Source organism: Ranitomeya variabilis, chromosome 1 (genome assembly GCF_051348905.1).
Source record: "Ranitomeya variabilis isolate aRanVar5 chromosome 1, aRanVar5.hap1, whole genome shotgun sequence".
Lineage (NCBI taxonomy): Eukaryota > Metazoa > Chordata > Amphibia > Anura > Dendrobatidae > Ranitomeya > Ranitomeya variabilis.
In genome coordinates, this window is record NC_135232.1 from 343,044,436 (window position 1) to 343,061,707 (window position 17,272).

Here is a 17,272-nt window from a genome sequence, read left to right on the forward strand (position 1 = left end):
CCAACGAAGCCCATCAGTGGAAACAACCGAATCCGGATTTCCAAGGCTTCAAAAGTAAGCCCCGATGGAGCCATAGGCAGTGAAGAAAAAGCAGTGAGCACAGTCAACTTGATCATGCATGTGCATATCTTCCTAGATCACAGTGCAGAGTCATGCAGTCATTCTCATTGCACAGGGCGAGAATGCGCAGTTCTGCTGGGTATAGCCTCTCTCAAAGGTGGTCATGGGAAACAGTTTTCCTGACTTCAACATGCATCACCTACTGAACACCCCAACAAGCTTCTTAAAGGGACTCATCAGAAAATTAGCCATTGCATAAATCAGTATTTTTGTGTTAAAGAGGTTTTCCCACAAACAAAGTACATTTTAATTACTGTAATAGACCTTGGAATAGAATGTTCCTAAAAGAATGTTCCTGTACTGAGATTCTTATAAATGTGCCCATGCTAAGTACTGTGTAAGATAATTGGAACGTAAAGTTTCATTCGGTCCTGCGGTATAGAAGATAGAAGAAAACAATATCCAGGATGCGGTTTATTAGTCAATGCATTTTGAAGTGCCAGACTCCTTCATCAGGACAAATCTGTCATGATCCAGACCGGGTTTTGAGTCCTGTTTTCCCTTTTTCCCGGTCTGGTCATGTCAAGAGTTAACCTTTCTCAGCCTCTGTGTGGTTTCAGGTTGGCTATTTATCACCGCTGCTTCCTGCAGGCGATGTCAGTTATAGTTTTTGCCTAGTGCTGCTGTAGCTGACTCTGATTGCTCTGATTTGTCCTGCTGCGTTGCTGTCTGAACCCGTGTCTCTGTTTTCCCCTATTCCCGTTTTGACTCCGTATTTCCAGTTAGTGTGCTGACTCCCTGGTTTTGACTTGGCTTGTATCCTGACCTGTTTCTGTCTTTTGGCTTATCCGCACCTGACCGTTACTGACTCCCTGGCTTGTCTCTGACTGTGAGTTTGCTTATTCCTTTGGAACTGCGCTACAGTGTAGGATTTGACCCGCCTTGTTTGACTTTCGCTGCCACCTGTGGTAGCCTCACTGCTGCACTGCAGGCCAGCTCTGCATAGGTACAGTCCTGCTTCCATTCTGCCATCTAGTGGAGCCTGCACCTACCTGAATTGCAGCATCGTGACAAAATCATATTGTATTAACCCTTACATTCCAATTACCTGTTATCCAAGCCGTGGGTCTGCAGCAGCCTTGAGCCTTTTAATGGTTGTGGGTACACAACCACATCAGGTGAGTACTACTGCCTTTGGTCTCCCCATTGTTAGTCAGATAAAACCCGAATTGCAATTTATTGTTATTCCAGTTTTTCTACATGTACTGTGAAAGGGTGCTTTCACATTAAGCTCAGGCACACTTTTGTTGGCTCTGTCATGGCGTGTGTCCGAACCCCCCGCAAACAGGATTCGGGCATATGTGCTGCCGGACTATAAATTATATTGGTGCCAACACAGCGAACGTGTGCTCTGCCGTGCATCATTTTCGGGCGTCTATACTTACTGAAAACAGACACCCAGACGCAGTCTACTACGTCCGAGTGTCCGTAGTAGAGCATTATCCTGCCTGTCAATGTTAGGCCAGGTTCAAATGGCCACACTAAAACTAGAGCCAGTCACGTTGCAAACTGCCAACGTGACTGGTTCCATGTACATCTTCGTGTGCTTGTTCACATAGTTTGGTCTGAAAATCTAACCAGAATAGTGCATGCTGCAATTATTTCCCATCAGACTGTTAGTCACTACAAAAAACAAACAAACAAAAAAAAAAAAAGATGAAAACGAGATCTGGTCTGTCCAAACGGGGTTCATCAGGGGAAATGGTTTTAGTAAGCTATGGGACCTGTGTCTGTTTGAACGCATGCAGCGTTCCATCTACATATGCTGCATGTGGCTTACTAAAACCATTTCCCCTGATGAACCCCATTTGGATAGACAAAACTGGGGAAACGTGTTGGGTTGGGGCACCTTTCCCCTTGAGATAAGTGTACCTCTTTATTTATATCATTGCCCAAAGTGGGCTGCATTCCTGTACCCAGTACATAACCCCTCTACTATGGGCATTTTTTTTTACATATGTACCTACAGTATGTCTAATATGCAGTAGATTTACTGTGTTTCTAGGGTCATGCACAAATATACCCATGCCATTTATGTATATTGCATGACTTGACTGCCTCTAAACCCTTCTCTATCTGATATATTAGATTTGGTGTCTCTTTATACAGTATAATCATTTTTGAAACCTAATTTTAAGCCATTTTCTTTGTACATCGTATAGAGACAGTAATTATTGTATGCGAGGGCGCTTACAACATATCTATGTAAGGATAAATCTTTTTGGAACATTGAGCCATATCCTTGCACTGCTCACTGTTGACTAGACACTGTAAAATATTACTATATCAATAATAAAAAAAATATAGATTACATAACGTATACAGAGTCCAACTAGCGAGCAAGGACTCTGGCTAGTTTGTGACCGAGTTATTTTGAGGACCTTGCTAGATACATCTGTTCTCTGTATGTCATAGCTATAGGACTCTTGTCAGAACTGTCAAAATGTGGTTATTTGAAGATATTACATGGTTCTTTTGAAGGTCACACAAGTTATATGCGTAAGCATTTTAAAATGAGGTAATGTACAGAACTAATATGCATATTCTGCAAGTTAATAGTGTTCTTCTAATATGGTAGAAGTCGTAGCGGTAGATCATATATGGTTAGGAGATAGAAAAACAGAAACCAATATAAGTCTATGGGTCAAAATAGTATAGCAGACCCAACACGTATTCAGGCAGATCTCTCATTACTTTGGGTATCTCCACACAGACCACATCATATGTAAGATCAATGAATGCTTGATTTCTCTTCTATAATCGAATACTTAATTTTGTGTGCTATGAACTTATGAACTTACTTTTCTTCATTTTTGTAAACACTTTTTGAATGGATATTAAACAAGAATTGCTTTATCCATACAATTCTATATTGCTTTCCTTTCTATCCTCGCCGTGCTCTTACTTGAAAAAGTAAGGAAGTGTTATTTTTTTCTAACAGACACACAGCATTATACATTTATACTATGCACTTTAAGCACTTTATGTAGGTGTTGGTGGTGGCTTTTTTAGGAAGTCCTTTGAGAGTCAGGGAGGGCAAGTCGACATGGATCGGGGGAGCCATTTTGTGATTCAAGGGTGCCAACTTCCCCTGTTAGGAAGTGACACATAGGATAATATGCAATCTATCTTCGCTAGACCTTTTCTCATTGTTATTTACCAGTGCCAAATTATTGGCGCAAATTTCCTTTTATTATCCCAATTTGTATTTTTTTTTGGGCTAACCTGTACCAGACACTCTTATGCTCTTTCTATTGCTAATAAGGAATATTTTTGGTATTTTTAACGCATACAAATGAAAGTTATTTTTAAAGGGGTTCTTTTTATTTTTTCTTCTACTAAGACCCTACAACATTGTTCCAGTTTTGAGGGTTAAAATTTTGCTCTGTGCTTTTTCCAAACTTAATATTAAAAATAAATTTTTCAAACAAAGTAAAATTGGAGTTTAGGAAATGTTCTGCTTTTGGAACCAACAAAGTATAATAAGGGTATATCAAACCAGTTACAAAAGTAAAACGATAAGCAATGTTTGCTGTGCAGGAAAGGCAAACAACAATAAAAACATAACAGACCGCCAAAGAATTATTTTTATCTTCCTTTTTTTATGTGATGGCTGTTCTCTACCTGCTTATACAATTTATAGCAACATCATAGGCTTCTAAAGTGGGTGCTGAACAGGGATAATGCACATGTAAAAAACCTGCTAACCATCTCCTGCTGTTGCAATAAACATAACATCTTTGTTTTACATGCGCAGCTCATTCTAGACTTGCTGGGGCCATGCACAGAGACAGTCCACCGAGAGCCAACCTAATAACTGTACCAAGGCAACAGAACAAATCACAAAATGGTATAGGCTGTTCATTATAGCAAGTGATAAATCAGAGTTATTGCCGTGGTGCAGCGCTTACTACCAGCCGGCCAGAGATGATGTTGTTTACTATTGCTATTAACAAGCCACATTAACCTTAAATATATGGACCTGCTGTACGCCAGCAATCTGATCTAGCAAAAGGCAACTGTTTCAACAAATTGCACTGCCAGCAATGACTAAAAAAAAAAAAAAGAAAATATTATAGAATAAAGTCCAAATCTGGAAGAGAAGGACGCAATCATCAATATTCGTAAATTTAGATTAAATAAACAAATTACATCCTTCAGTTTGCTACGCTTTGTTACTTTAGGAGCCAGTGGGCAAAACTGTCAATTTACAAAAGAAAAAAAATTTATTTTGCCACGCGTGGCAATACTACCAATGCATTACGGGCACCCTTAGCATGGGACTATTCAACTTTAGTCATGTGACATTTTTAACACCTGTCACATTTGCTTCCAAAAGCCTTGGAGCATGATGATGCTTGTAAAGCACTGTAAAATAAACATGCTTAACCCCTTAGTGACCAAGCTCATTTTAAACTTAATGACCAGGCCACATTTTTTAATTCTGACCAGTGTCACTTTATGTGATAACTCCTTAACACTTCAACTGATCACTTTGATTCTGAGATTGTTTTTTGTGACACTTTGTACTTTATATGAGTTGTAAATTTAGGTCGATATAAATTTAAATGGACTTTAAACCCTCATTAAAGCAGTAGTGAAAAGAGTATTGGGGTTCAGATGGCAGGCGACCACTCTACCTTATTGATATGGGTAAACAATAGTCTCATTGAACTTTCTATTTATATTTTTTTCTATGATCCATACCCTAATATATTGGTATATGGACGATCACATATTAACCCCTTGGCAACCACTGATACGTAGTAAAACTGCAGCCGCCTAGGGTACTTAATTCCTCATCACAGTTTTAAAAGGGTGATAAGGAGTAAGGCTGCAGCATCCCCCAGAGTCGGAAAATCTCCGAGGTCTCGGCTACCGGGGTTAGCGGAGACCCCAGAAAACATAACCAGGCCCAGATTTTCAATGAATAACGGGGATCACAAAAAAAAAAAGAAGTGTGCAGGCTGTTTCAATGATTTCTCTCTCTTCTGACACGATATACATGTCAGAGGAGAGAGAAATGATGGGCCCCTCGGTACCTCCTGCTCTGGCATCATGTTACTGGGGGGAAAAAAATCCTATTGGTTCCTTTTCATCACTGTGATAGATCATATGACAGTGATCAAAATAAAAAATATATAGTAAATCAAACCCCCTTTTGTCACCCCCTTACACTGTGTGCAGAATTATTAGGCAAGTTGTATTTTTGATCACATTATACTTTTTATACATGTTGTCCTACTCCAAGCTGTTCAGGCTTGAGAGCCAACTACAATTAAGTAAATCAGGTGATGTGCATCTCTGTAATGAGGAGGAGTGCTGTCTAATGACATCAAAACCCTATATAAGGTGTGCTTAATTATTAGGCAACTTCCTTTCCTTTGGCAAAATGGGTCAGAAGAGAGATTTGACGGGCTCTGAAAAGTCCAAAATTGTGAGATGTCTTGCAGAGGGATGCAGCGGTCTTGAAACTGCCAAACTTTTGAAGCGTGATCACCGAACAATCAAGCATTTCATGTCAAATAGCCAACAGGGTCGCAAGAAGCGTGTTGGGCAAAAAAGGCACAAAATAACTGCCCATGAATTGAGGAAAATCAAGCGTGAAGCTGCCAAGATGCCATTTGCCACAAGTTGTGCCATATTTCAGAGCTGCAACGTTACTGGAGTAACAAAAGGCACAAGGTGTGCGATACTCAGGGACATGGCCAAGGTAAGGAAGGCTGAAAAACGACCACCTTTGAACAAGAAACATAAGATAAAATGTCAAGACTGTGCCAAGAAATATCTTAAGACTGAATTTTCAAATGTTTTATGGACTGATGAAATGAGAGTGACTCTTGATGGGCCAGAGGCTGGATCAGTAAAGGGCAGAGAGTTCCACTCTGACATAGACGCCAGCAAGGTGGAGGTGGGGTACTGGTATGGGCTGGTATCATCAAAGATGAACTTGTGGGACCTTTTCGGGTTGAGGATGGAGTGAAGCTCAACTCCCAGACCTACTGCCAGTTTCTGGAAGACTTCTTCAAGCAGTGGTACAGGAAGAAGTCGGTATCGTTCAATAAAAACATGATTTTCATGCAGGACAATGCTCCATCAGATGCCTCCAAATACTCTACAGTGTGGCTGGCCAGTAAAGGTCTCAAAGAAGAAAAAATAATGACATGGCCCCCTTGTTCACCTGATCTGAACCCCATAGAGAACCTGTGGTCCCTCATAAAATGTGAGATCTACAGGGAGAGAAAACAGTCCACCTCTCGGAACAGTGTCTGGGAGGCTGTGGTGGCTGCTGCACGCAATGTTGATCGTAAACAGATCAAGCAACTGACAGAATCTATAGATGGAAGGCTTTTAGTGTCATCATAAAGAAAGGTGGCTATATTGGTCACTATTTTTTTGGGGTTTTGTTTTTGCATGTTAGAAATGTTTATTTCTAAATTTTGTGCAGTTATATTGGTTTACCTGGTGAAAATAAACAAAGTGAGATGGGGATATATTTGTTTTTTATTAAGTTGCCTAATAATTCTGCACAGTAATAGTTACCTGCACAAACAGATATCCTCCTAAGGTAGCCAAATCTAAAAATAACCCACTACAACTTCCAAAAATATTAAGCTTTGATATTTACGAGTCTTTTGGGTTGATTGAGAACATAGTTGTTGATCAATAATAAAAATAATCCTCTAAAATACAACTTGCCTAATAATTCTGCACGCAGTGTAGTTAGCTTAAAAAAAAAAAAAAAAAAATGTATTTTATTTTTTACATTCTTTGCAGTTGGGCTAAGGCTGTGTGCACACGTAGCAGATTTTTTGCATTTTTTTTGAGGTTTTTCGGTATAAAAACCGCGAAAAAAACGCTCACATTAAGCATCCTATTTAATAGAATGCAATCCGCATTTTTTGTGCACATGCTGCATTTTTTTCCTGAGCGGAATCGCATTCCAGAAAAAAAACCAGCATGTTTATTAAATTTGCGGAATCGTGGGGATTCCGCACACCTAGGAATGCATTGATCTGCTTACTTCCCGCATGAGGCTATGCCCACCATGCGGGAAGTAAGCAGATCATGTGCGGTTGGTACCCAGGGTGGAGGAGAGGAGACTCTCCTCCACGGACTGGGCACCATATAATTGTTAAAAAAAAAATAATAATTAAAATAAAAAATCGTGATATACTCACCCTCTGATGGCCCCGGAGTCTTTCCCGCCTCTCAGCGGTGCACGTGGCCGCTTCCGTTCCTATAGATGGTGTGTGTGAAGGACCTGTGATGACGTCGCGGTCACGTGACCGCGACGTCATCGAAGGTCCTGCACACACACCATCTATAGGAACAGAAGCCGCTGAGATCGGCTGTTTGCGGAAGGTGAGTATATATATATATATATTTTTTTTTTAACATTCTATCTTTTACTATTGATGCGGCATAGGCAGCATCAATAGTAAAAAGTTGGTCACACTTGTCAAACACTATGTTTGACAATTATGACCAACCTGTCAATCAGTTTTCCAAGCAATGCTACACATCGCTTGGAAAACGCTAGCATTCTGCAAGCTAATTATGCTTGCAAAACGCTAGTTTTCTGCAGGAATATGCATGCCAATTGCGATATACCCGCGGCAGGAGTTGCAGAATTGCCGCGGCAATTCTGCAACGTGTGCACTTAGCCTTAGGGTTGGGGTTATGGTTGTGTTAGGGTTGGGGTTAGAATTGGAGTTTTTTCAAAAGAAAAAATGTTTTAAATATGATGGCGAATGTTGAGTGATCGCTACTCGAGTTTTCATCGGGTATGCACGGAGTACTGCGGATCACCGCATTTTTTGGGGTGTCTAGCAGCCGGGAAACATATGGGGCAGGGACTACAGCATGTCACTCAATCTCCCGCGATATTTGGTGCATACCCAAGACCCCGATGCAAACTGGAGTAGCGAGCACTTGTGCTCAACACTAATGACATATTCAATGACAACCTAATGTTATCAAATTCTGCGCCGTACCTGTGGTGTCAAAATGCTCACTATGCCCCTGGATAAAATCCTTGAGAGGTGTGGTTTCCAAAATGATGTCACTTGTGGGGGGTTTCCACTGTTTAGGCACATCAGAGGCTCTCCAACCGTGACATGGTGTCCGCTAATTATTCCAGCAAATTTTGCATTCAAAAAGTCAAATGGTGCTCCTTCCCTTCCGAGCGCCCAAATAGTGGTTTTCCCACACATATGGGGTATCGGCATGCTCAGGAGAAATTGAACAACAAATTTTGGGGTCGATTTTTTTTCCTGGTACCCTTGTGAAAATAAAAAAAATTTGGTCTAAATTATTATTTTTGCGAAAAAACACATGAAGGCTTAATAAACTTCTTGAATGTGGTTTTGAGTACCTTGAGGGGTGCTGTTTTTATAATGGTGTCACTTTGGGGTATTTTCTATCATATAGCCCCCTCAAAGTCACTACAAATGTGAGGTGGTCCCTAAAAAAATGGTTTTGTAAATTTTGTTAAAAAAATGAGAAATCGTTGGTCAACTTTTAGAGACAATTAAAAAAGGCCTTATGCTGAATCCGAAAAGGCAAGGTAGAGATGGAAATCCCATCTTGGAAATCCCATCTTGTGCGACCATGAATAATAAGAATACGTGCCAAAGATCCTCATGCCCTGATTTAATCTATTCGTGGGACTATGGCAAAGTTTGTCCCTGAGGCTCTTAGCTCGTCTAGCAACCATATTATTTGACTGTGAGATGTGGGGAGTTAACTTAGATTCCCTAATTTTTTGTAAGAATCTCAAGGATATCGTGCCATTGATTATTAAAAGTGGTTATGAGAGCATGTGGTCTTGTAGGTTCACATACACATTTTCGGATTTGCCCTAAGGCCTTTTTTAATTGTAGATCCCGCAATCTTGTTTAAACCATCACGTGACTGTCCAAAACGGTGGGTTCTAAGCTGTATGCGCTCTTTAAGCGCAATACTCCCGGCATAACGGGTTTGTCCGCATGTAAACAGGACTCGGGAACGGTAAGTCTCCCAATGATTTCCATTGGCTTAATCATATCATATAATAAATTGTACATTAGTACAAAAGAGCCTCACCACAGGCCCCTGAAGAAGCCACTAGTGTGGCGACACGGGTTGGGAGTACACGTGTCTGGCCGGACTCCTCCACTCTGGGAGCCTCTGTCTCTTTCCATGATCATCTAGGTATTTACTATTACCTGCAGTATTACACCTTTAGTACGCCATTGTGAGCGATCTGCTGCCTGCAACATCCTTCAGTAAGACTGGTTTGGCAGTGGGTCAGTAATGGTGTGGGATGGCATTTCTTTGGAGGGCCGCACAGCCCTCCATGTGCTCGCCAGAGGTAGCCTGACCGCCATTAGGTACCGAGATGAGACCCTCAGACCCCTTGTGAGACCATATGCTGGTTCGGTTGGCCCTGGGTTTCCCCTAATGAAGGACAATGCCAGACCTCACATGGCTGGAGTGTGTCAGCAGTTACTGCAAGATGAAGGCATTGAAGCTATGGACTGACCCGCCCGTTCCCCAGACCTGAATCTGATTGAACACATCTGGGACATCATGTTTCGCACCATCCACCAACGTCACGTTCTACCACCAACTGACCAGGAGTTAGCGGATGCTTTAGTCCAGGTCTGGGAGGAGATCCCTCAGGAGACCATCCGCCGCCTCATCAGGAGCATGCCCAGGCATTGTAGGGAGATCATACAGGCACGTAGAGGCCACACACACTACTGAGCATCAATTCCTTGTCTTGAGGGATTTCCACTGAAGTTTGATCAGCCTGTAACTTCATTTTCCACTTTGATTTTGAGCATCATTCCAACTCCAGACCTCCGTGCGATATTAGTTGTGATTTATGTTGATCATTTTTAGGTTTTATTGTTCTCAACACATTCCACTATGCAATGAAAAAAAGATTTACAACTGGAATATTTCATTCAGTGATATCTAGGATGTGGGATTTTAGCGTTCCCTTAATTTTTCTTAAAGGTCTTCCTTTCCTGAGGCAGTCCTCATCTGAGCCAGTTTCTTTGTAGCGCTTGATGGTTTTTGCCACTGCACTTGGGGACACTTTCAAAGTTTGCCCAATTTTTTGGACTGACTGACCTTCAGTTCTTAAAGTAATGATGACCACTCTTTTTCTTTACTTAGAATTTGTATTATGGCAAGAAAAAAGCAGCTAACAGTCTATTCAGTAGGACTATCAGCTGTGTATCCACCAGACTTCTGCACAACACAACTGATGGTCCCAACCCCATTTATAAGGCAAGAAATCCCACTTATTAAACCTGACAGGGCACACCTGTGAAGTGAAAACCATTACCGGTGACTACCTCTTGAAGCTCATCAAGAGAATGCCAAGACTATGCAAAGCAATCATCAAAGCAAAAGGTGGCTACTTTGAAGAACCTAGACTATAGTCATGAAAATACAAAATACAGAAACACCGGATTACGTACCGGTAATGCTCTTTTATAGAGCCACGACAGCACCCACTTGAGAGACGGGATCCGCCCCTTAGGAACAGGAAACCCTATGGAGAGAATAAAAGGGGCGGTCCCCCTCGCTCCCACAGTTGGGTTACAGAGAATGAGAGGAACCGCCCACCAGTATTAGTAGGCAATCCAATATCATCGTTTATCTTTAGTTAACATAAGTATAGCTAACTACAAGAACCATTCACCCTTATCAGTGCTCATATATAAAATTTACTTATTAGGGAGGGAAGTGAAGGGGTGCTGTCGTGGCTCTATAAAAGAGCATTACCGGTACGTAATCCGGTGTTTTCTCTTCGCCACGACAGCACCCACTTGAGAGACTTACAGAGATAGTCATTTGGGAGGGATCACCGTGTTAAGAACTGATCTACCGAAACACAAGTCAGATGAGGAAGACAAGTCCAATCTATAGTGAGTATAGAAGGTAGTAGGAGAAGACCAAGTTGCGGCCTTACATATCAGTTCTATTGGAACCTCCGCTCTCTCAGCCCAGGATGAAGACATCGCCCGGGTAGAGTGTGCTTTTACAGTCTCAGGCGGATTCTCCCCTTTTGCTGAATAGGCCAGACAAATTGCGTCCTGAATCCATCAAGACAACGTGTTCTTCGTGACACCAGAACCTTTCTTGTGGCCCTGGAAGGAAACAAAGAGAGACCTGCTCTTCCTCCAGGGGCTAGTTCTGTCTAGGTAAGCTATTACTGCTCTTTTTACATCTAAAGTATGGTACCTTTCCTCTTCCTGATTTGTGGGATTACTATAGAAGGAAGGAAGGAAGATCTCTTGGGATCTGTGAAACTTGGACCCTACTTTAGGTAAGTAAGAAGGGTCTGTTTTTAAGACAATCCTATCCTGGAAAAATGACAGAAAGGGAGGATCTACCGATAATGCCTGAATATCGCCTACTCTTCTGGCTGATACTAAAGCAACAATGAAAGTTGTTTTAAGAGTAACATATTTTATATGGGCTGAGTGTATAGGCTCGAATGGTCCTCCTGTTAGGGCCTCTAGAACTAGATTAAGATCCCATGGTGGTATGTGGGGAATCGGGATTGGTTCTGCTCGTTGGCATGCTGAGATGAACCGTGCTACCCATCTGTCTCCTGCAATATTGTGACTATACAGAGCTCCTAGAGCAGAAACCTGCACTTTTAGTGTACTGACCGATAAGCCTAAGTCACGTCCTTTCTGAAGAAATTCTAAAATTGCAGAAATAGGAATTTCTTCTGATAGAGCTGCAGGGTAGAAAGTTAGAAATTTTTTCCCATATTCTCACATATATGGTTGTTGTAGACCTCTTTCTACTGAGTAGAAGGGTATCAATCAATCTCTCTGAAAACCCCCTTAGTTTTAATAGTTGCCTTTCAAACACCAGGCTGTCAACCGTAAGCCCTTCACATGAGGGTGGTTGAAGGGACCCTGAGAGAGAAGGTCCTGAGTCTCTGGAAGGATCCATGGATCTGCAACCGACATGGCCCTGAGGCACGAAAACCATTGCCTCTTGGGCCAGAATGGTGCTATTAGGATTATGCTCGCTTTGTCTTCCCTTATCTTCCTGATTACGGTCGGAAGGAGTATTAATGGAGGGAAGGCATAAGCTTGTCGGAATGTCCATGGAACTTGGAGAGCATCTAGGATATCTGGGTTGTCGGACAGGAACAATGAAGCGAACCTTTTGACCTGTCTGTTGCCTCTTGTTGCAAACAGGTCTATGTCGGGGGTGCCCCACTTCTTGGCTATCATCTTGAAGATATGCAGACTGAGTACCCACTCTTCTTGGTGGAGAGTGTGACGGCTGAGGAAATCTGCCTTCGAATTTTCCACTACTCTGATATGCAATGCCGACAAAGACCGGAGATGTATCTCGGCCATAGATAGGATCTTGTCTGTTATAGACATGAGAGTTCCCGATCGTGTTCCTCCTTGATGGTTTATATATGCAACGGATGTCATGTTGTCTGACAGTATCCTTGTGTGAGTTCCGTGTAACTGTGGAAGGAATTTCCATATGGCATGATAAACTGCTTTCAGCTCTCTTCCATTAGAGGACTCATTCGACTCACTAAGAGACCATTGGCCCTGAACTATCTGGTCTTCCAAATGTGCTCCCTAACCAGTAAGACTGGCGTCAGTAAAAATTATTTTTGAAGGTTTAATCACCCAGTGGACTCCACCGATCAGATGGTCTGGTTCTAACCACCAGTGGAGAGATTCTAACACATTTAATGGGAGGCAGAGGTGACTACTCAAATGGCCTTGTAATTTTTCATCTTCCCGTAAAATTGTGTATTGTAACTGCCTAGTGTGGAATTGAGCCCATGCAACCGCCAGAATATATGATGTAAAGGAACCCAAAAGAGACATACCTTCTCTAAGGGAAATTACCGGGTTATTAATAACGGATTGTACTTTTTTTTTTTTTTTAACTGTTTGGATTCTGGGAGGAAGCATCGCTGACATTCAGAGTCTAGGATAAGGGTACTGTCACACCGTGCAATTTTCGTCGCTACGACGGCACGATCCGTGACGTCGCAGCGTTGTATGAGTATCGCTCCAGCGTCGTAGACTGCGGTCACACTTTGCAATCACGGCGCTGGAGCGATGCCGAGGTTCGCTGGTAACCAGGGTAAACATCGGGTTACTAAGCGCAGGGCCGCGCTTAGTAACCCGATGTTTACCGTGGTTAATAGCGTAAAAGTAAAAAAAAACAAACCGTACATACTCACCATCTGATGTCCGTCAGGTGCCTTGCCGTCTGCTTCCCTCTCTGACTGAGTGCAGCCGTACAGTGAGAGCAGAGCGCAGCGGTGACGTCGCCGCTGTGATCTGCTCTCACTTTCCGGCCGGCGCTCACAGTCAGAGCGGGAAGCAGACTGCAAGGGACCTGACAGACATCAGATGGTGAGTATGTACGTTTTTTTTTTTTTTTTACTTTTACGCTGGTAACCACGGTAAACACCGGGTTACTAAGCGCGGCCCTGCGCTTAGTAACCCGATGTTTACCCTGGTTACCAGCGAACGCATCGCTGGATCGCTGTCACACACAACGATCCAGCGATGACAGCGGGAGATCCAGCGACGAAAGAAAGTTTCAAACGATCTGCTACGACATACGATTCTCAGCAGGGTCCCTGATTGCAGTAGCGTGTCAGACACTGCGAGATCGTAACGATATCGCTAGAACGTCACGAATCGTACCGTCGTAGCGATCAAAATTGCACTGTGTGACAGTACCCTAAGGGTACCGTCACACAGTCACACTTTGATCGCTACGACCATACGATCCGTGACGTTCCAGCGATATCCATACGATATCGCTGTGTCTGACACGCAGCAGCGATCAGGGATCCTGCTGAGAATCGTACGTCGTAGCAGATCGTATGGAACTTTCTTTCGTCGCTGGATCTCCCGCTGACATCGCTGGATCGTTGAGTGTGACAGCGATCCAGCGATGTGTTCGCTTGTAACCAGAGTAAACATCGGGTAACTAAGCGCAGGGCCGCGCTTAGTAACCCGATGTTTACCCTGGTTACCAGCGTAAAAGTAAAAAAAAAAAAAAACAGTACATACTCACATTCCGGTGTCTGTCCTCCGGCGTCTCAGCTTCTCTGCACTGTGAGCGGCGGCCAGCCAGAAAGCGAGCACAGCGGTGACGTCTGACGTCAGACGTCACCGCTGTGCTTTCCGGCCGCTGTGCTTACACAGTGCAGAGAAGCTGAGACGCCGGAGGACAGACACCAGAATGTGAGTATGTACTGTTTGTTTGTTTTTTACTTTTACGCTGGTAACCAGGGTAAACATCGGGTTACTAAGCGCGGCCCTGCGCTTAGTTACCCGATGTTTACCCTGGTTACCCGGGGACTTCGGCATCGCTCCAGCGCCGTGATTGCAACGTGTGACTGCAGTCTACGACGCTGGAGCGATACTCATACGATCGCTGCGACGTCACGGATCGTGCCGTCGTAGCGATCAAAGTGTGACTGTGTGACGGTACCCTAAGACACAGAAATGTCTGACGGGTTGTTGGAGATAATCTGGATTTTTCCCAGTTAATTAACCATCCCATTTCCTGTAGAGATGAGATTGTATCAGATAGGCGCTGTTCACATTGTGAGGGGGAGTTTTTTACCACCAGAAGGTCATCTAAACATGGAACTATAAGGGTATCTTTTAATCTTAAAAACAACATTACTTCCGACATTAGTTTAGTAAAGACTCTGGGAGCTATTGACAGTCCGAAGGGCCTTGCTGTGTATTGAAAATGACGCATTTGCCCCTTGGTCATGATTGCTACACGCAGATATTGCTGGTGTTCAATATAAATTGGTAGATGGTAATATGCATCTTTTAGGTCGAGGACTGCCATAAAGCACCCAGGGAATAGAAGTTTTACTGTGGACCTAATTGATTCCATCTTGAAGGTTTGATTTACTAGAAAGAGATTCAATTTTTTTTTTTTTAATTTATTAGAGTCCTATATGATCCGTCAGGCTTTGGGATAAAAAATAAAGGGGGGTAAAAACCTTTTCCCCTCTGATGGAACGGAACTTCCACTAATACTCTCTTGGATAGGAGATGAATTATTTCCTGTTCCAAAAATTGTTGTTGGGCTTGAGACTTTAAAGAAGTCAATAGGAATGAGTCCGGAGGGACTCGGGCAAACTTTAATTTTAAGCCTGAAGTTATGAGGCTAGTCGCCCAGGAGTTAGATGTTACTCCATACCATTGTGTGGTGAAAAAGGACAATCTGCCACCTACTGGCAAATCTGCACTAACGCGGTTTGTCTTCCATTTTAAATGGACGTTTCCCGAAAAAAGAGCCTCTTTATTTGTTATCTCTATTGGCCCAGCGGTACTGGTTTTTTAAAATCCCTTCTTTTATTAAGGATGGGTCTTCGGAATGCTCTCCCTGGCAAGGAAGGCCACATAATTTGGTTTTTGTTTGGGCGTCTCCCTTCCAATCTTTTAGCCACAGGGCGCGACGGGCCGCGTTAGTGAGGCCTGCTGTCTTGGCAGCCAACCTGATAGAGTCTGCAGATGAGTCCGCTAAAAATGCTGTAGCGCCTCTGATTAGGGGTAAAGAAGAGATCAGTTTTTCTCTAGACAGGCGCCCTTTTAGACCTTCCTCCAGGTCATTAAGCCAGACTAACATGGACCTTGCCGTACATGTAGCTGATATATGTCCTCCTCACCCGCCCCCCATGTCCAGCCATTACCACATCCACGCAGAAACCTCGCAAATCTAGACATTCACAGACTCTCAAGACTCTCTCCTACCCATCATCCATATCTTCACTCCACAACACGGACAGCGCCACCGCGTTCTATAACTCCACTCTCACATCAGCCATAGACTCAGTCGCCCCTCTCATGCATGGCAAAGTGCGACGAACCAATAGGCAACCTTGGCATAACAATCTCACAAAAAAACTTAGACAAGCATCCACGGTTGCAGAGCGACGTTGGAAGAAAACACGCCTGCCAGACGACTTCACTGCTTTCAAGCAAGCTACAATTGACTTCAAATTAGCCCTCACCTCCGCTAAACAGACCTATTTCACTAACCTTGCATCTTCACTATCCTACAACCCAAAACAACTGTTCAGCACATTCAACTCCCTCCTCCGCCCACCACTGCCACCCCCAACTCCCCTCATCTCCTCCGAGGACTTTGCCACCTACTTCAAAAACAAGATCGACCAAACAAGGCAAACCCTAACGGTTACACCACCACAACCACTCCATATACCAGACCTCTGCCCTCCCCTAATAACCTCCTTCTCCAACATCACTGAAGGAGAGCTTACTCACCTCTTCTCCAAATCACACCTCACTACCTGTGCACTTGACCCCATCCCCTCCCACTTGCTCCCCAACCTCACTAACATGCTCATTCCAGCCCTAACACATCTCTTCAACCTATCGCTATCTTCTGGTACCTTCCCCTCTGCCTTCAAACATGCCACCATCACACCCATCCTCAAAAAAACTAACCTTGACCCAACTGCTATACAAAGCTACCGCCCCATATCACTGCTCCCGTTTGCTTCAAAACTCCTTGAGCAGCATGTCCATGCTCAAATTTCCTCCCACCTCTCATCTAACTCTATCCTTGACTACCTTCAATCTGGCTTCCGCCCCCACCACTCCACCGAAACTGCCCTGACAAAAATTACTAATGACTTACTCACAGCCAAAGCTAACAGACAGTTCGCCATCCTCCTCCTTCTTGACCTGTCCTCTGCTTTCGACACAGTCGATTGATTACTGCTACAGATTCTTTCTTCCCTTGGCATCAAAGGCCTTGCCCTGTCCTGGATTGCCTCATACCTTTCCGACCGCACATTTAGCGTTTCCTACTCCCACACTACCTCCTCATCCCGCCCTCTCTCTGATGGAGTCCCTCAAGGCTCTGTCCTAGGGCCCCTACTTTTTTCCATCTATACCCTTGGCCTAGGGCAACTCATAAAGTCCCATGGCTTCCAGTTACACCTGTATGCGGACGACACTCAGATCTACCTCTCTGGCTCAGATGTCGCCTCTCTTCTGTCCAGAATCCCGGAGTTTCTGTCAGCCATATCCTCCTTCTTCACCTCTCGCTTCCTAAAACTCAATGTAGACAAAACCGAACTCATCATCTT

The 17,272-nt window shown here is 43.5% G+C and overlaps 1 protein-coding gene across 1 annotated transcript in view; it reads right to left on the minus strand.

Annotated features, from left to right (window-relative positions):
• The window catches only part of FANCC (FA complementation group C), a 333,078-nt gene that overhangs the window by 296,799 nt on the left and 19,007 nt on the right, over positions 1-17,272 (minus strand). The window lies entirely within an intron of this gene.